Source organism: Gouania willdenowi, unplaced genomic scaffold (genome assembly GCF_900634775.1).
Source record: "Gouania willdenowi unplaced genomic scaffold, fGouWil2.1 scaffold_275_arrow_ctg1, whole genome shotgun sequence".
Classification (NCBI taxonomy): Eukaryota; Metazoa; Chordata; class Actinopteri; order Blenniiformes; family Gobiesocidae; genus Gouania; species Gouania willdenowi.
The window spans coordinates 325,063-339,203 of NW_021145033.1; the positions used below are offsets into that span (position 1 = coordinate 325,063).

The window sequence follows — 14,141 nt, forward strand, 5'->3', positions numbered from 1 at the left end:
CTCCACAACTATGCCGTTATACGAAAACGCTTGCAACTCCAGAATGCAAAGTTCAAAGTGTTATATATTTGATACACATGATAACCGTACAGCCCCAAACAACAAACGATAACCAAAAACACCCACAATGCCTTGCGCTCTCAGAGGGCGCCGCTTCTTGGGCCGTCCTACGCCAGCAGCTCTAGCGGCAAGACGACATGTCGTGTTGACTTCAAAACACTGTAGGATGAATCTTATTAGATGGAAGCACATTGCTATGGCAAATAGAGTAGGCTGTGAAAAGTGGGAGGGGCCTATCATGACACAGTGAATAAAAAGTTAAAAATAGTGCTGGGCAAAATGGCCGAATTTCGATATCACGCTGTAATTTAGCGAAATGTTGATATTCTAGATGATGTAATATTTATATTAAAGTTTAAGGATGTAGAAAATGCAACAAATCAAATAGCTTTACATTATAAATTACAACCACTGCTAAATTTTGCAGTAAAACATTCAATTTGGCGTAAAATAAAAAATAAAATTCACAATTGCTGATTCATATAATGGTAATTTCGATAACACACTGTAATTTAGCCAAATGTTGATATTCCAAATGATGTAATATTTATCATATTAAAGTTTATGGATGTAGAGAAATATAACGAATCAAACTGTTTTACATTATAAATTAGAAACACTGTTAAATTTTGCAATAACACATCCAATTTGGCGTACAATAGAAAATAAAACTGACAATTGGCATTGAATATAAAGTTGCCTCCTCACTTCCCCCAGCACTATTAGGGAAATCATTTTTTCCCTACAGGTATTTCAAAATAATAGGACCAGTAACAAAACAAAATCACACCCCTCAAAATGAATATGGAATTAATTAAATTTCAATGGCATCAACATTTAACACAACCCCGAGTCTTATGGACAGCTTTTAGACACCTGAAACACAAAAGAAAGAGAAGGGTAAGCAGAAGGTACAGAATGCAAAACAACACCATACAGTATTAGCTGGTCTGCCTGCATGGAAACAACCCTACCAACAAACATCTATTCTTACAACAACAACAACAACAACTACTGTCCCTACATCAGATCAAAACGGCAACAAACCTACCAACAACATTGTTTCCATACCACTACTACAACAACAACCGTCTCTGCATCAGATTAAAAATGGCAACAAACCTACGAACACAATTATTTCCGTACCACTACTACTACAACAACAACAACTGTCTCTGCATCAGATAAAAAATGGCAACCTGGAAACTCTGACCTTTTACAAACACTTTTCATGTTCCTGGGATGACTTTTCTCCAAACCAACAAACAATCCCCTCATGATCACTGAAGTACGTAGGCAACACTACTGACTCTACTTCAAAACGTGATGTTTTCACATACACGTGGTCAATCAATGTGCCTCGCTCAGTGGTGGCTTGTGTGATTAGCTGCACAAACCTTTTATCTTCCACAAATTTACAGATGGAAGATGACCTCAAAATGTCATCATTAAAATCTCCCATGACAGCAACCGTGCTACTTAGTGGTTCTAACCAATCAAGTAGTTTGCCAAGTTGCTCCTTAAACAAAGACATTGGATATGATGGAGGTCTATAAACAACTGCCACTAAAATGTCCCAGGATAAATATTTCACGGTACCACACTCCAAATCAACATCTGGCAATTTCACCACCTCAAATGCCTCATTTAATGAACTGAAAATGCCAACACCACCATGTTGCTGGGCTTGCAAAGCTCTAAATACTGTGTTCCTGCCGGAGTACGCTACACTCCGGACTGTTATGGAAACTGTAACCATCAATCTTTACCATATCCAGTGCATCCGTATTAGGGAGCCATGTTTCAGTTACAGCAATGCAGTCACAATGCAAATGCTGTGTGCGTAAGGCCAAGTGTGAAACATGGAGAGCCAAGCTCTGCACAGTCATCAAAAACATAGAGAAAACTACTGGTTTTAATTCCTTCTTACCTTTCACCAAGAACGGAGGCATATTTTGAAGTGCCTTCTTAATGCCGTGCCTACAATACACATATTTTTCATCAAAATCTTGGAGAATCAACCCAGCCAAACTCTTCACTCTGCTCAATGCCACGTATGCCTGTCCTGCTGCAAATGTCTTAACTAGACCCACGACAGCGCTGTCCACAGTAAGTCCTTGCACCTTATGGACCGTACAAGCCCAAGCAAGCTTCAGTGGAAATTGCCTCCGCATCCCACCCTTCCTGGACACTCTGTTCTCGTCTGGGCCAATCTCGGTGGAGTCAGCCAAATCCCTATAAGGGTTAACCGTTTCCTCCTCTGTGCACCAACCACAGTGTCATCAAACTTCACATACACTTTACTAGGAAACTTCTTCTCACCGTCCCTCTCAATGTGTGTCACTTCACCACAAATGCCATTTACAAGGCCATCCTCAACATCAACATTTTTAATCAACATAACACGGGCACCCACACCCACAAGCAGTGTTTCCTCCAAAGACGTTTTCGATGTTTTGGAATGGTGCCCCTCAATTAATTCAAGCTTCCCTGTTTTCTTACTATTTTTGAAGTCCTGCGCTACAATTTTTACATGTTCTGGACAAATCCTCAACAATTCACCACAATTGTACTCACTTACTTGACTATTTGTAGGGAATATGTGTAAACTTGAACTAACTTCACCAGTTTCACAATGCTTCAGTGTCTCAACATCACTAGCCAGCATTTTCACTCCCTTTGCTGAGTTGTTGAACAGGATCAGAACTCATGCAAACACTCTGTCCTTCTGTCTCACTATTTCCTCTAACTCAACTACCTGAAACACAGACCACAGGTGAACCCCGATACCCTCAACATAGAGGTTTCCCTTTAACGGGAGGCAACTGATAGAAATCACCCACAGCAATAATACTCACGTTGCCAAAGGAAGGAAAGTCACCCGTTTGCTTTATCTGCCTCAACCTACCATGAATGTAGCATAACAATTTATGATCCACCATGGAAATTTCATCAATAATCAATATATGCAAATCCATGTATTTCAAACGCAATGCATTCACCTTCTCTTCACCCAACGGTATGTACGGTAAGCGCAAATCCAGTCCAATGCCAAGAGCCATGTGGATTGTACATGCTTTCAAATTGAAAGCAGCAATACCAGTTGGTGCCATCAACACAACACTAACATTGTCCGGATCATGACACAAAGGTGACAGCAACTTAGTCGACTCATATTGAATAGCTTTTATTAAATGGCTCTTTCCTGTCCCTGCACCACCAGTAATGAACACGTGGAATGGCTCAATTTTTTTCCCTGAAACCTTGTCTATGCACCACTGTCGTATTTGATAAAATACAGACATCTGCTTTTCATTCAAAGACCCAACTAAAGCCAAACCATCTTTTCTACACAAGATGTTGGTTCTCTTTTCCAATCCACAAACTCTTTCCGCGTTACATGCCAGATCAGGAATCTGCTCCTCACCATGTTCATCTACCATCTGCTCCCTACTCTCCATCTCTTCCACACACTCTAAATGCTCTCTCTCCTTCTCTGGGCACAACTGGCCCCACGCATCATCAAAAATAATATTATCTTCATCTATTGAATCCAGGATTTCATCCAAAACCTCAGCGTCCTCTTCCTCAAATTGGGACCTATTTAAATCAACAACAGACTTCACTGAATGACTTGTTCCATCACTAAACCTCACACACCCATTCTCATTAAACAGCTGAAACGTTTCCTAGGCATCAGGTTTCACATCTAAATCGTCTCGATGAGGAAGAAACAACTGCAGGTTGGTTTGATGAAAGGATTCGGGATGTTTTGACTCATAAAAGCACACGTAACGCACCACTGCAGCTTTGGTCCGTGTTCTTTTCGAGACAACACCCAAATCCTTTTTCAATTTTAATCCAGTTTTGGGTTTCTCACCTTTGCTACAAATCCGATATTCTGAAGCGAATGTTGCCATACAGATGTCATTGAATGCAATGTCATCTGGCCTGCTTCTGTACCTATCCATTAAACTAATCATCCACATGCCTTCTGAGCTAAGACCCTCACCTGACACTGACACTTTCTTTTAACACTTCCAAAGGCAAACTCATCCACACAATGTTGTCCCCTGTGGGAATAAACAACTTTTCTGGAGCACTCCTTTAGATGCATACTTGGTGTTAGTCTATAAACAGCCTCCTGCGCACACACATCCCAATTATGCAAATACACAGTACCCAGCTTTTTCATTGCTTCTTTTGCACTCAAATTTTCATCCTTTTCTGCTTCCTTCTTGGCATTTGCTAACAACAAACCTATTTCCTTTTCCGCTTTGGAGATGTAGGAAATGATGTACACCACGCAAGCGTATGCATCTACTACAAATTGGATGTCCATGTTCGCGTTCCAGCCCCTCAACAGGCTCTTGCTATAAGGATTAATCCAAACTTTACCAATATCCCTCTTCAATACTACACGGGTCTTTTTTTCACACCGTCTAAACGCCATTTCAAAAAGCTCTTGAGTTATCCCTAGCTCACTAAACAAGTGGTCAATACTCCGATACTGACAATTCTCACCAGAGAGAGCCGTTAACACCACATCCAGAATCCGGTTTGCCATTGCCTTTTGCATCTGAGGTGCCTCCTTGGCCTTGCATTTACAGGGTTCTTTGCTATCGCCCGTTTGACACTTACATGGTTTTTCTGGCTCTTTAGCGTGACTAATAAAGGTCCTACCTGAAGCTGGCTTCGGAAAGCCAAAGCGACAAACACTGTTACCCCGCTTACAGGTCTTTGAATGTCGCTTTGAATGCTGCTGTACAGATGTCACAATCTCAAGGAGATGTTCATCTTGAGACGGCAGCTCACACGTTACATATTTGTCCACAAATTCCACAACCTCCTGATCTGTGTTTTTATTAATCACAGGTGCGTTTTCTATCCAAAAAAGACAATGCACATGAGGAGACCCACGCTGCTGGAATTCCACCCTATGAAACATATCTGCAACCACGCCTAAAGGATGCGAGGGTGACATAATCACCTCCTTCAAGAAAATATGCCAGCGAAAATCGAACAATCTGGCCACTGCGACGGGATTGCGTCGTAAAACATCACACTTGTCCGCCCACTCCAACTGCTCAGCTGTCTCTAAACGACCCTCCTGCCTTAAAATATTGTTAAGATAACTTTCCCAGCGCATATCAGCTGAGGAAAACGAGCAAAACCAGGTAGGGATCCCAAGCTGTCGAACACACGCCAAGAGATCATTCTTTGCCCTCTGCCAAAAAGATGGAGTGCCTCTAACAGGCTGAAGAAAACGAAAACCATCAAACCCCAGCAGCTTCTTTAACGACTCCTCGTGCTTCAATCGATCACCAACATCTTTAGCTTTGTAGCCACCTTTCCTTTCCTAAGTGCAATGGACACCTTAGACACTACCTGCTGAAGGTCCAACAAGTACTGGGCATAAAATATATATTCAACATTCCGTGCAAACCTGCCATCTGCACTCAACAGCCTATTATTAAAATAACGACAAAAGTCAACCTAACTTCCCTACTCTCGTGAAAAGTATTGTTTCCTTGTGGAAACACTTTGCCTCATTAGCAGTATCTGACAACAACTTCACTGGATTATTACCTTCACCGGGGGCTACATTCAACACATTGTCTAAATAATGATCTAAGGCTTCCTGACCAATATCTACCGGCATTAAACAAGTATCCTGAAACATGCAGTGCTGCTGTCTATCGTGAAGTAACTCATCCTCAGCTGCATCCTCAGACTGCACAACATTTCCTACCTTCCCATCACTTTTCTTTTCTACTGCCTCATCCTCTTCCATCAGACACAACTCATTAACCCATTCTTCATTAAATTCAATCTCTCTATACAACGGATTATTTTCCTTTAAATACCTTAAAGCATTCCTAACACGAGTGCTATCAACAAATTGATACTCATAATGCCCCTTGTAAGTAAGCTTACGCTTCAACTTAACGGGTATTAGAGATCCTTCCAAGCTAGACCGCGGCAAAAAATTACTCGTCTCAACTATATTGGCAGGCACACAAGTCACTGGACCATGTACACCATTCTGACCACCTTTAGGTAATGCCAACATTTTCATAAATGGGATATGCAAAGCTATCAAATGCTGCTCTAAACTATTTAAACATGCTAATTCCTCTGGGATGGGATCAAGGCTCAAGTTATTAGAAACACATTCAGCTGGCACCTCACCCCTATTCAACTTCTTATCACACGTAAAACAAATCCACAAGTGAACCCTAGACTTATCCAACCACTGGCACGGGCTCACACACTCCTCAGAACAAACATGCAAATAGTCAGTGGTAATGCATTGCTCTGCTACCAATGCCACGTGCTTTTTAAGACGATAGGATTCCCTTATACACGATATAACCTGGTGCTTAAACAACAACCGATGACAGACACAACAAACACAATGTGGTCCATCTTTAACCTTTTCTAAAAACTGCTCAATAACAATCTATCTGCTCTACCTTTTCTTTAATTTCTTGCTTTTTCTTTCGATAGCTCATTTTACTTAATGCTTTAACATTCTGCCTACGAATTTCATTTAGCTTATAATTTCTCTTACCCATTTTCGTTGCTTTTCTGCCTATAGACATCACTTTCCTTCCATTTTTTTATGCTAAAAGCCCTGACACCCTCTCTATGCTCAACATTTTCTTTATATTTTTGGATGCTATAGTCTTTCACCCCCTCTCTATGGTCAACATTTTTTTTATATTTTTGGATGCTATAGTCTTTCACCCCCTCTCTATGCTCAACATTTTCTTTATATTTTTGGATGCTATAGTCTTTCACCCCCTCTCTATGGTCAACATTCTCTTTATATTTTTGGATGCTATAGCCCTTGACTAACTCTCTATGGTCAACATTTTTTTTTATATTTTTGGATGCTCTTATTTTTATGTTTTTCCATAAACAGTGCATTGTCCTGGTATCGCTTCCTTTCGCTTTCCCTAACACTATCCTTGTAGCGTTCATTTTCTACAATTTTTTTTTTCTTTTGCAAATATATTTTTCTCTCCATGTATTTTGAATACTGCTTACAAATCCCCAGCTCTCTACCTGAATCAACAGATAAAGATGGACCAAATTGCTCATGTAGGCCTTCATCAATATACACAAGCTCATCATTTACATCTGATCTTACAGCTGCAGTACCAATGCTACTCTTCCCTGTGCCATGCTGTCTAAGACTATATCCACTGAAACAATCCTCAGTCACTTTGCACACACCTAAACAACTCTGCTCCTGAGGCTGTTTCACACACACAACCGTCTCAAAATGATTACCACGGACATTTTCTAAATAAACACCCTGCTCTGACAACTGCTCACCATTACAATCATATTTTAACCACCGACCATTACAATAAGTGTAAATACTAAGCCCTAAGTAATTAGCTGCCACCTGAATTTCCATCTCGGTTGCCCATGTTCCTACACAAGACATTTTCGACCTTCCGACATAATCACCAACAGAGGTATACCCACATCTCAAAAAAGTCTTGTAAAAATCGGCCTTACTTTTTAAATGCTTCACAACAGCCAGCCTAATCTTTCTATGTTTTTGTTGTGTACCACTAACAGCCTGACTAAGAGCCCTAAAAAAACAATTACCATCCTCTTCTATTTTCTCATTTTGACAAGGCGCTCCTAAAAGACCAGTCATGGAAAAGACATCAACTTTCTCATACTCAATTTTCAACTTTCTACAAATGGCCTGAGATACATCTGTACCAATGGGATTGAACTCCATCTCTACATGCCTATGTTCACTAATAAACACCACATCTGGCTCCACATCAACAATTTCACTGTCTAAATAATCAAACTCCATCTCTACATGCCTATGTTCACTAACAACCACATCTGGCTCCACATCAACAATTCCACTGTCTAAATTATCGCTCTTACGCTTTACACCTCTGGGAGTGACACGCATTCCATTGTTTAGCCATAGCAACCAGACTAATTGCCATACACTGCACACCTCCATACACAAAGCGGCCATCTCCTTGGTGAAAAGAGCCCTGTACTGACCTACGAGGAGCAGCAGGCCTGACCGTGCTGCTACCACACAAACTCTCTGCCTCTACACCTACCAAACCACTCACCTTACCTTCCAGCGCAGAACGGCCGTCCTCACTAGAACACTCTGCCTGTGAAGATTGGACGTCCTGTTTCCGCGCAGCAGCAGTCTGTGCTCCCGCGAAGACCTCAGCCTGGGTGGGCGACAGAGCAGCACGCGCTCCAGCACTGCCAGGGACGACCTGCAACTGCAAAACAACACACATTAATTTCAGACACACAAATATTGAATAAATATGCAATACTTTGTGTGTTTTTCCTGAATTCATACATATTTTACACAGATCTGATTTCAACAACGCTTTGAAAAAAACCTAAAAAATACAAACCTCTGCCACCACCCCAGCAGGCACGACTCTGGAAGGTGACCTCCTCGTCTTCACCTTCACAGCATCCCTCTGCCCCCCAAAAAGAATTCCCATGAATAAGCAGTCCAACACGTTTTTTCATTCCAGATGCTGAGCATCACAGATCTCAGCTGACAAACACACTAGCTTCTTGTCCTCATTATTCACCTCATCCACATTACACAGGTGCATCATTGTATGATTTATCAAATAAACATTTTCTCCCCCAAAACAACAATACATGCAACTGTTCTTTAAACAACACATGATGCTAATACAGGTTAATACATGTTCAGTTATGAAACTACTAATAAGACTCACCTCCTGTGCAGGTGTCCTTGCTACAGCTACGCTGGGTGACAGTCCAACGCAGCCAGTGACAACCTGCGGCTACAAAACAAAAGCAACACACATTAGACACATTACTAATCAATCAATGTATAATACTTAAGCTCTGTGTTTCCTCTAACTACTAAATAAATGAATACAAACCTCCCGCTCCACCCGACCATGCAGGAATCTGGAAGGTGAACTCTGACTTTTCACCTTCACAGCATGCGCTTTCTTCCCCTGAAACAAAGAACAAAACCATGAATAAACACTGTGCAACGTATTAACCAATCTTAGATGTTTTACAGACAATAAGAGAAAATACACCAAACTGGATTTCAAAGAAACCCAGTAAGTGTTTTCTGTTGGATGGATCTCCTTTGTGCTCCAGCAGGTTGCTTCGAGCCTTATCCATCACAGCCTCCGGGGACAAGGGTCGCATCCATGGCTTTCTCTTATTAGCCTTTTTTATTTCCGTTGCCTCAAAGGAGTCAGATATTTTTAAGCTACCATCAGCCCGTCTAAAAAAGTGGGGTTCCATCTGTTTGACAAAGAAATAAAAAAGACTGAATAGGCATTTCAGCAGTTGCTTAGTTGTAGTAGATGAGCAGATCATTTTTAATTAACAGTAAATATTTGCATACACTATGTACACACGCTGACTTAGAATTAACATGTTATTCCTGACACAGCTAAGTTTTTAATTAGCAAACTTGTTAAAAGAAAAAGGAGGAGCTAGATGCTAACCTCAAATAAATATAAAAAAGTACTGAATTATCTACACACATTTGCCCTATCAGAGGGAAATGAATGAATAAACGACTGACTGACTGACTGAATGAATGAATGAATGAATGAATGTTTGATACACAAATCTACAAATAAGTGGAACACAGTTTAAGAACACAGTAAATAAATAATACACGCTTCCGTTTGCAACATTACGTTAATTGATGAATTACGCTACCACTGGAAAATAAATCTTAACACTTTGCCGTGACTTAAATCACTATAAACAACGAGTTTGTGTGAAAACAACCCCAGAAAAACAGGTTGAGTGGGGGGTTGGGCCAGGTAAAAGCGTCGTAATTACGAGCTGACTGACTGACTGACTGACTGAATGAATGTTTGATACACAAATCTACAAATAAATGGAACAGTTTAAGACAGTTGTAAAAGTAACAGAACTAAAGTAGGCGCGCTAAGTTACAGTAGTAACAGTAACCGTGTACCAAAAAAAAAAAAAATTACACACTTCCGTTTGTAACATTCCGTTCATTGATAAATTAAGCTACCATCGGAAAATAAATCTTAACACTTTGCCGTGACTTGAAGCACTATAAACAACGAGTTTAAGTGCCAAAACAACCCCAGAAAAACAGGTAGTGGGGGGTTGTGCCATGTAAAAGCGTCATAATTACGAGCGTGAATATAATAAAATGGCTCTTGCTAGACAGACACCCTGCCAATTCATTTTTAAAAAAGTGTTTTAAAAACACAAATTACTTAGTTCATTGCACTTACCTTGTAAAAATCGATGTAATGTTGAGCGATGCTGTGGTACAGTGAAATCTCCGGTAATTTTCCAAGTCCGCTGGCTAAGAATGATGGAAGTCCTCTGATTGGTCAATTCTTGGTTGCTGTGGGGCGGGACTTCGGGAAGCGATTGGTCAATTCTTGGTTGCTGTGGGGCGGGACTTCGGGAAGCGATTGGTCAATTCTTGGTTAATTCTTGGTCACAAGTCGAGAGCTGATTGGCCCTCACTACCAAGAATTACCTCGACCTACAGCCGGTCGGGAGAGCCATAAGGCCTTGTGTGTGTGTGTGTGTGTGTGTGTGTGTGTGTGTGTGTGTGTGTGTGTGTGTGTGTGTGTGTGTGTGTGTGTGTGTGTGTGTGTGTGTGTGTGTGTGTGTGTGTGTGTGCGTGCGTGCGTGCGTGCGTGTGTGTGTGCGTGATCCTCACACACAAGCAGCTGATCAGAGCAGACACACTCCACACTGCAGATGAAATGTGTCTGTTCTCTGTCTCCACCTTAGATAATGTTTCTCTTAGTTTTACAAGCTATTTATCTCGTTTGTTATCACTCTCTCTCTGACTCAGGGCAGACTGTGCACGGACTGAAAGCAGATCAAGTGAAGTCCACCACACACACAGAGTCAGATGAACCTCTGTGACTCTGTTCCTCATGATCATTTTTGTGCCTTTATTCTGTTGCTTCTCCACCTCAGTCTTCATTTTTCCTCTTTATTTGACAAAAGTCACGTTAGAGATTTCTGCTGGAATATAAAGCCATGGGACTTTATCTACTCTCAGGTCAAGAACACACGTTGATTTTTAATGAGCAGCTCCAGCAGCCAATAGTAATGCTTAAAACAGCTCATAAGATTGCTGTGTTGGTAGAAAGACCTCTGATTGGCTGACATCCATCCTGTATTGATAAACTTCATTTTCAGAGCCTGAAGAAGGAGAAGAGATTCAATGTGTACTCAGAACACTTTGGATTACAATATGCTCAAAGATGATTATGGATTTTTGACCAAATAACATAAAAAAAAAAAAAAAAAACATACTGCAGCTTTAAGCGAAGGGATGAGCACTGCTGAATTTTCCCCTGCCAACTTTCTAGGTGTTTAGAACCGTGAGTGTTTTAACTCAACCATATTTTTACACATTTTTGCAGCTTCATAGGCCAGTTAGCTCAGCTGGTCGGAGCGTGGTGCTAATAACACCAAGGTCATGGGTTCAAACCCCATACTGACCAGATATTAATCAAGGACCATAAACCTGCTTTCATGTGTTGTAAATGTTAGTGTATGAGTCAGAAAGGACAAGGTATGAATATGTATACAATAAACACAGATAAAGAATATCTAAACTGTTAACCATTCCCAAACCTGGAAGAAAATTCACAAATAGCCAAAAATCTAGAATGACTGTCAGTAAAGAAGCTTCTTTTTGACATCTTAATAAATCAGCAAGTAGGACAAATACCAATTTATTGATGAATAATCCCAGAACAATTTAGGTTAAAGATCACATTACTCCTGTATTAGCCTCTCTGCATTAGCTTCCCATAAAATATAGAATAGAATTCAAGATTCTTCTTCTCACTTATAAAGCCCTAAATGGACAGGCACCAGTCTATCTCAAGGAGCTTGTAGTGCCATACAATCCCCCCAGAACACTATGCTCTCAAAATGCTGGCCTACTTGTTGTTCCATTTGTCTCTAGAAGTAGTATAGGAGGAAGAGCTTTCAGTTATCAGGCCCCACTTCTCTGGAACCATCTACCAACCACGGTTCGGGGGGCAGACACCCCCTCTACCTTTAAGGTTAGGCTCAAAACATTCCTCTTTGGTAAAGCTTTTAGTTAGGAACCAGCTCATAGCTCATACTTAAGATGCAATAGGCATAGACTGCCGGGGGGGTCTGGCATGCTCGGTTGGAGAGAGGTTGGAGAGGGCATTAAGAGAGAGGTCATTTAGGTTAGAGAGGGACCGGAGAGGGTCCCATTCCTCTCTCTAACACTCCCTCTATGTCTGCTTCTTCCCTTGTGTGTTTGCTCCTGTACTCCTTCTGGCTTTTGTCTTGCAGGTCCGTGGGATCCTCAGTGTGGAGTTACAGAGTCTCAACAACTCTGTCTCCACCCTTTTCTCTGCACACACCCAACACAGCATAACGTGGATGGCTGTTCATCATAGGAATGGGATCCACACAAGGTTCCTGCTGCTTAACAGAAGGTTTTCCTTGCCGCCGTGATGAATTCATGTTGGGTGTGGGATACATCTGTATGTGTATATACGTATATATGCATATGCGTGTATCCATAAAATGAAGAGTCCGTCCTTAAAGGGATAGTTCGCCTATTTAAGACATGACGTTGTATGCAATCCTCACCAGCACTATAGTGCATACACATTGTCTCACGCAGTGGTCACCTCCGTGGTCCGAGTTCTGGCCACTTGAAGTTGTTCAAGAAAGTAGTCCCGGTTAGTTTCCGGGGCCACAAAACTGTGCGTTTTTAATAGAAAAAAAATATATGCGTTTGAAAGCTTGATTCATTTACATCACAAAACCGCCCACAAAAAAAATTCATACCTCCAGTTTTAATCGGCACTATTTTCTCTTCCGTTTCCATCAATCCGCGCTGCCGTCAACGTCAACGGTGCGCCTAATTCCATCAGCTGTTGATAGCGCGCCTCGCGGACAACATGTTCGACTCCGCGACTCGCGGACGTTTCGGAGTCAGACATGTTGTCCGCGAGTCGCGGAGTCAGACATGTTGTAGGTTTTGTAATGTAAATGAATCAAGCTTTCAAACGCATATATTTTTTTTCTATTAAAAACGCACAGTTTTGTGGCCCCGGAAACTAACCGGGACTACTTTCTTGAACAACTTCAAGTGGCCAGAACTCGGACCACGGAGGTGACCACTGCGTGAGACAATGTGTATGCACTATAGTGCTGGTGAGGATTGCATACAACGTCATGTCTTAAATAGGCGAACTATCCCTTTAAGACTGCTCTACTGTAAAGTGTCTTGAGATACCATTGGTTATGATTTGGCGCTATACAAATAAAAGATTGATTGATTGATTGATTGATAGCTGAGACCCCCCCACCCACACACACAGATATCAAAGCACGCAGAACCTGTCATGCCATCCACCAATCAGGAGCCAGCAGAAGGAATGTCAGTGTGAATTTCACTGTGACATCATCACACACTCTGCTGATGACATCATCAGGAGCCGGTCGCACATCAAAGGACTCAGCAGCACCTTGAGTATTCTATAATAAGGGAAAGCCTTCTGAGAGAGACACTATAACCCACAAACTCCTTGGACTGAGTGAATTTACTTAATCTCTGTCACTCTGACAACAGTTATATTTTTGATCTAATGATGGAAGTGCATCAGTTCAATGTAAAGAGTCTTGAACAAACATGCTTTGAAGCTCTGAAGGATCACCTCTGTCCAGAAAAATGCATTGGGCTGTGGCAGTTTACTAAAGTCTGGTATATTCCCATTTTGTTTCAACTGAAGTATGAGGCCTTTCACTTTATCTGTGAGAATTTTGAGGAAGTTTCACTCTGTGAAGAGTTTTTGCAGCTGGAGGTGCAGGAGCTGGCTGATATCCTAGGTCAGGATGACCTTACTGTGACCCAGGAGAGCACAGTTTATCAAAGTGTTTTAAGGTGGATAAACCACATGCCTGAGGAACGACAGGGAGCCATTTCTACTCTGTTACCAAAGGTACGACTGGGGCTGATGGACAAAAGTTACATCACAGACAATGTGCTTAAC

General features: G+C 41.4%; 1 protein-coding gene and 1 pseudogene across 2 annotated transcripts in view; both read right to left on the reverse strand.

Moving 5' to 3' along the window:
• LOC114459222 (E3 ubiquitin-protein ligase TRIM39-like) overlaps window positions 1-14,141 on the reverse strand; it is a 303,562-nt gene that overhangs the window by 211,594 nt on the left and 77,827 nt on the right. The window lies entirely within an intron of this gene.
• LOC114459247 (uncharacterized) lies at window positions 916-9,276 on the reverse strand (annotated as a pseudogene).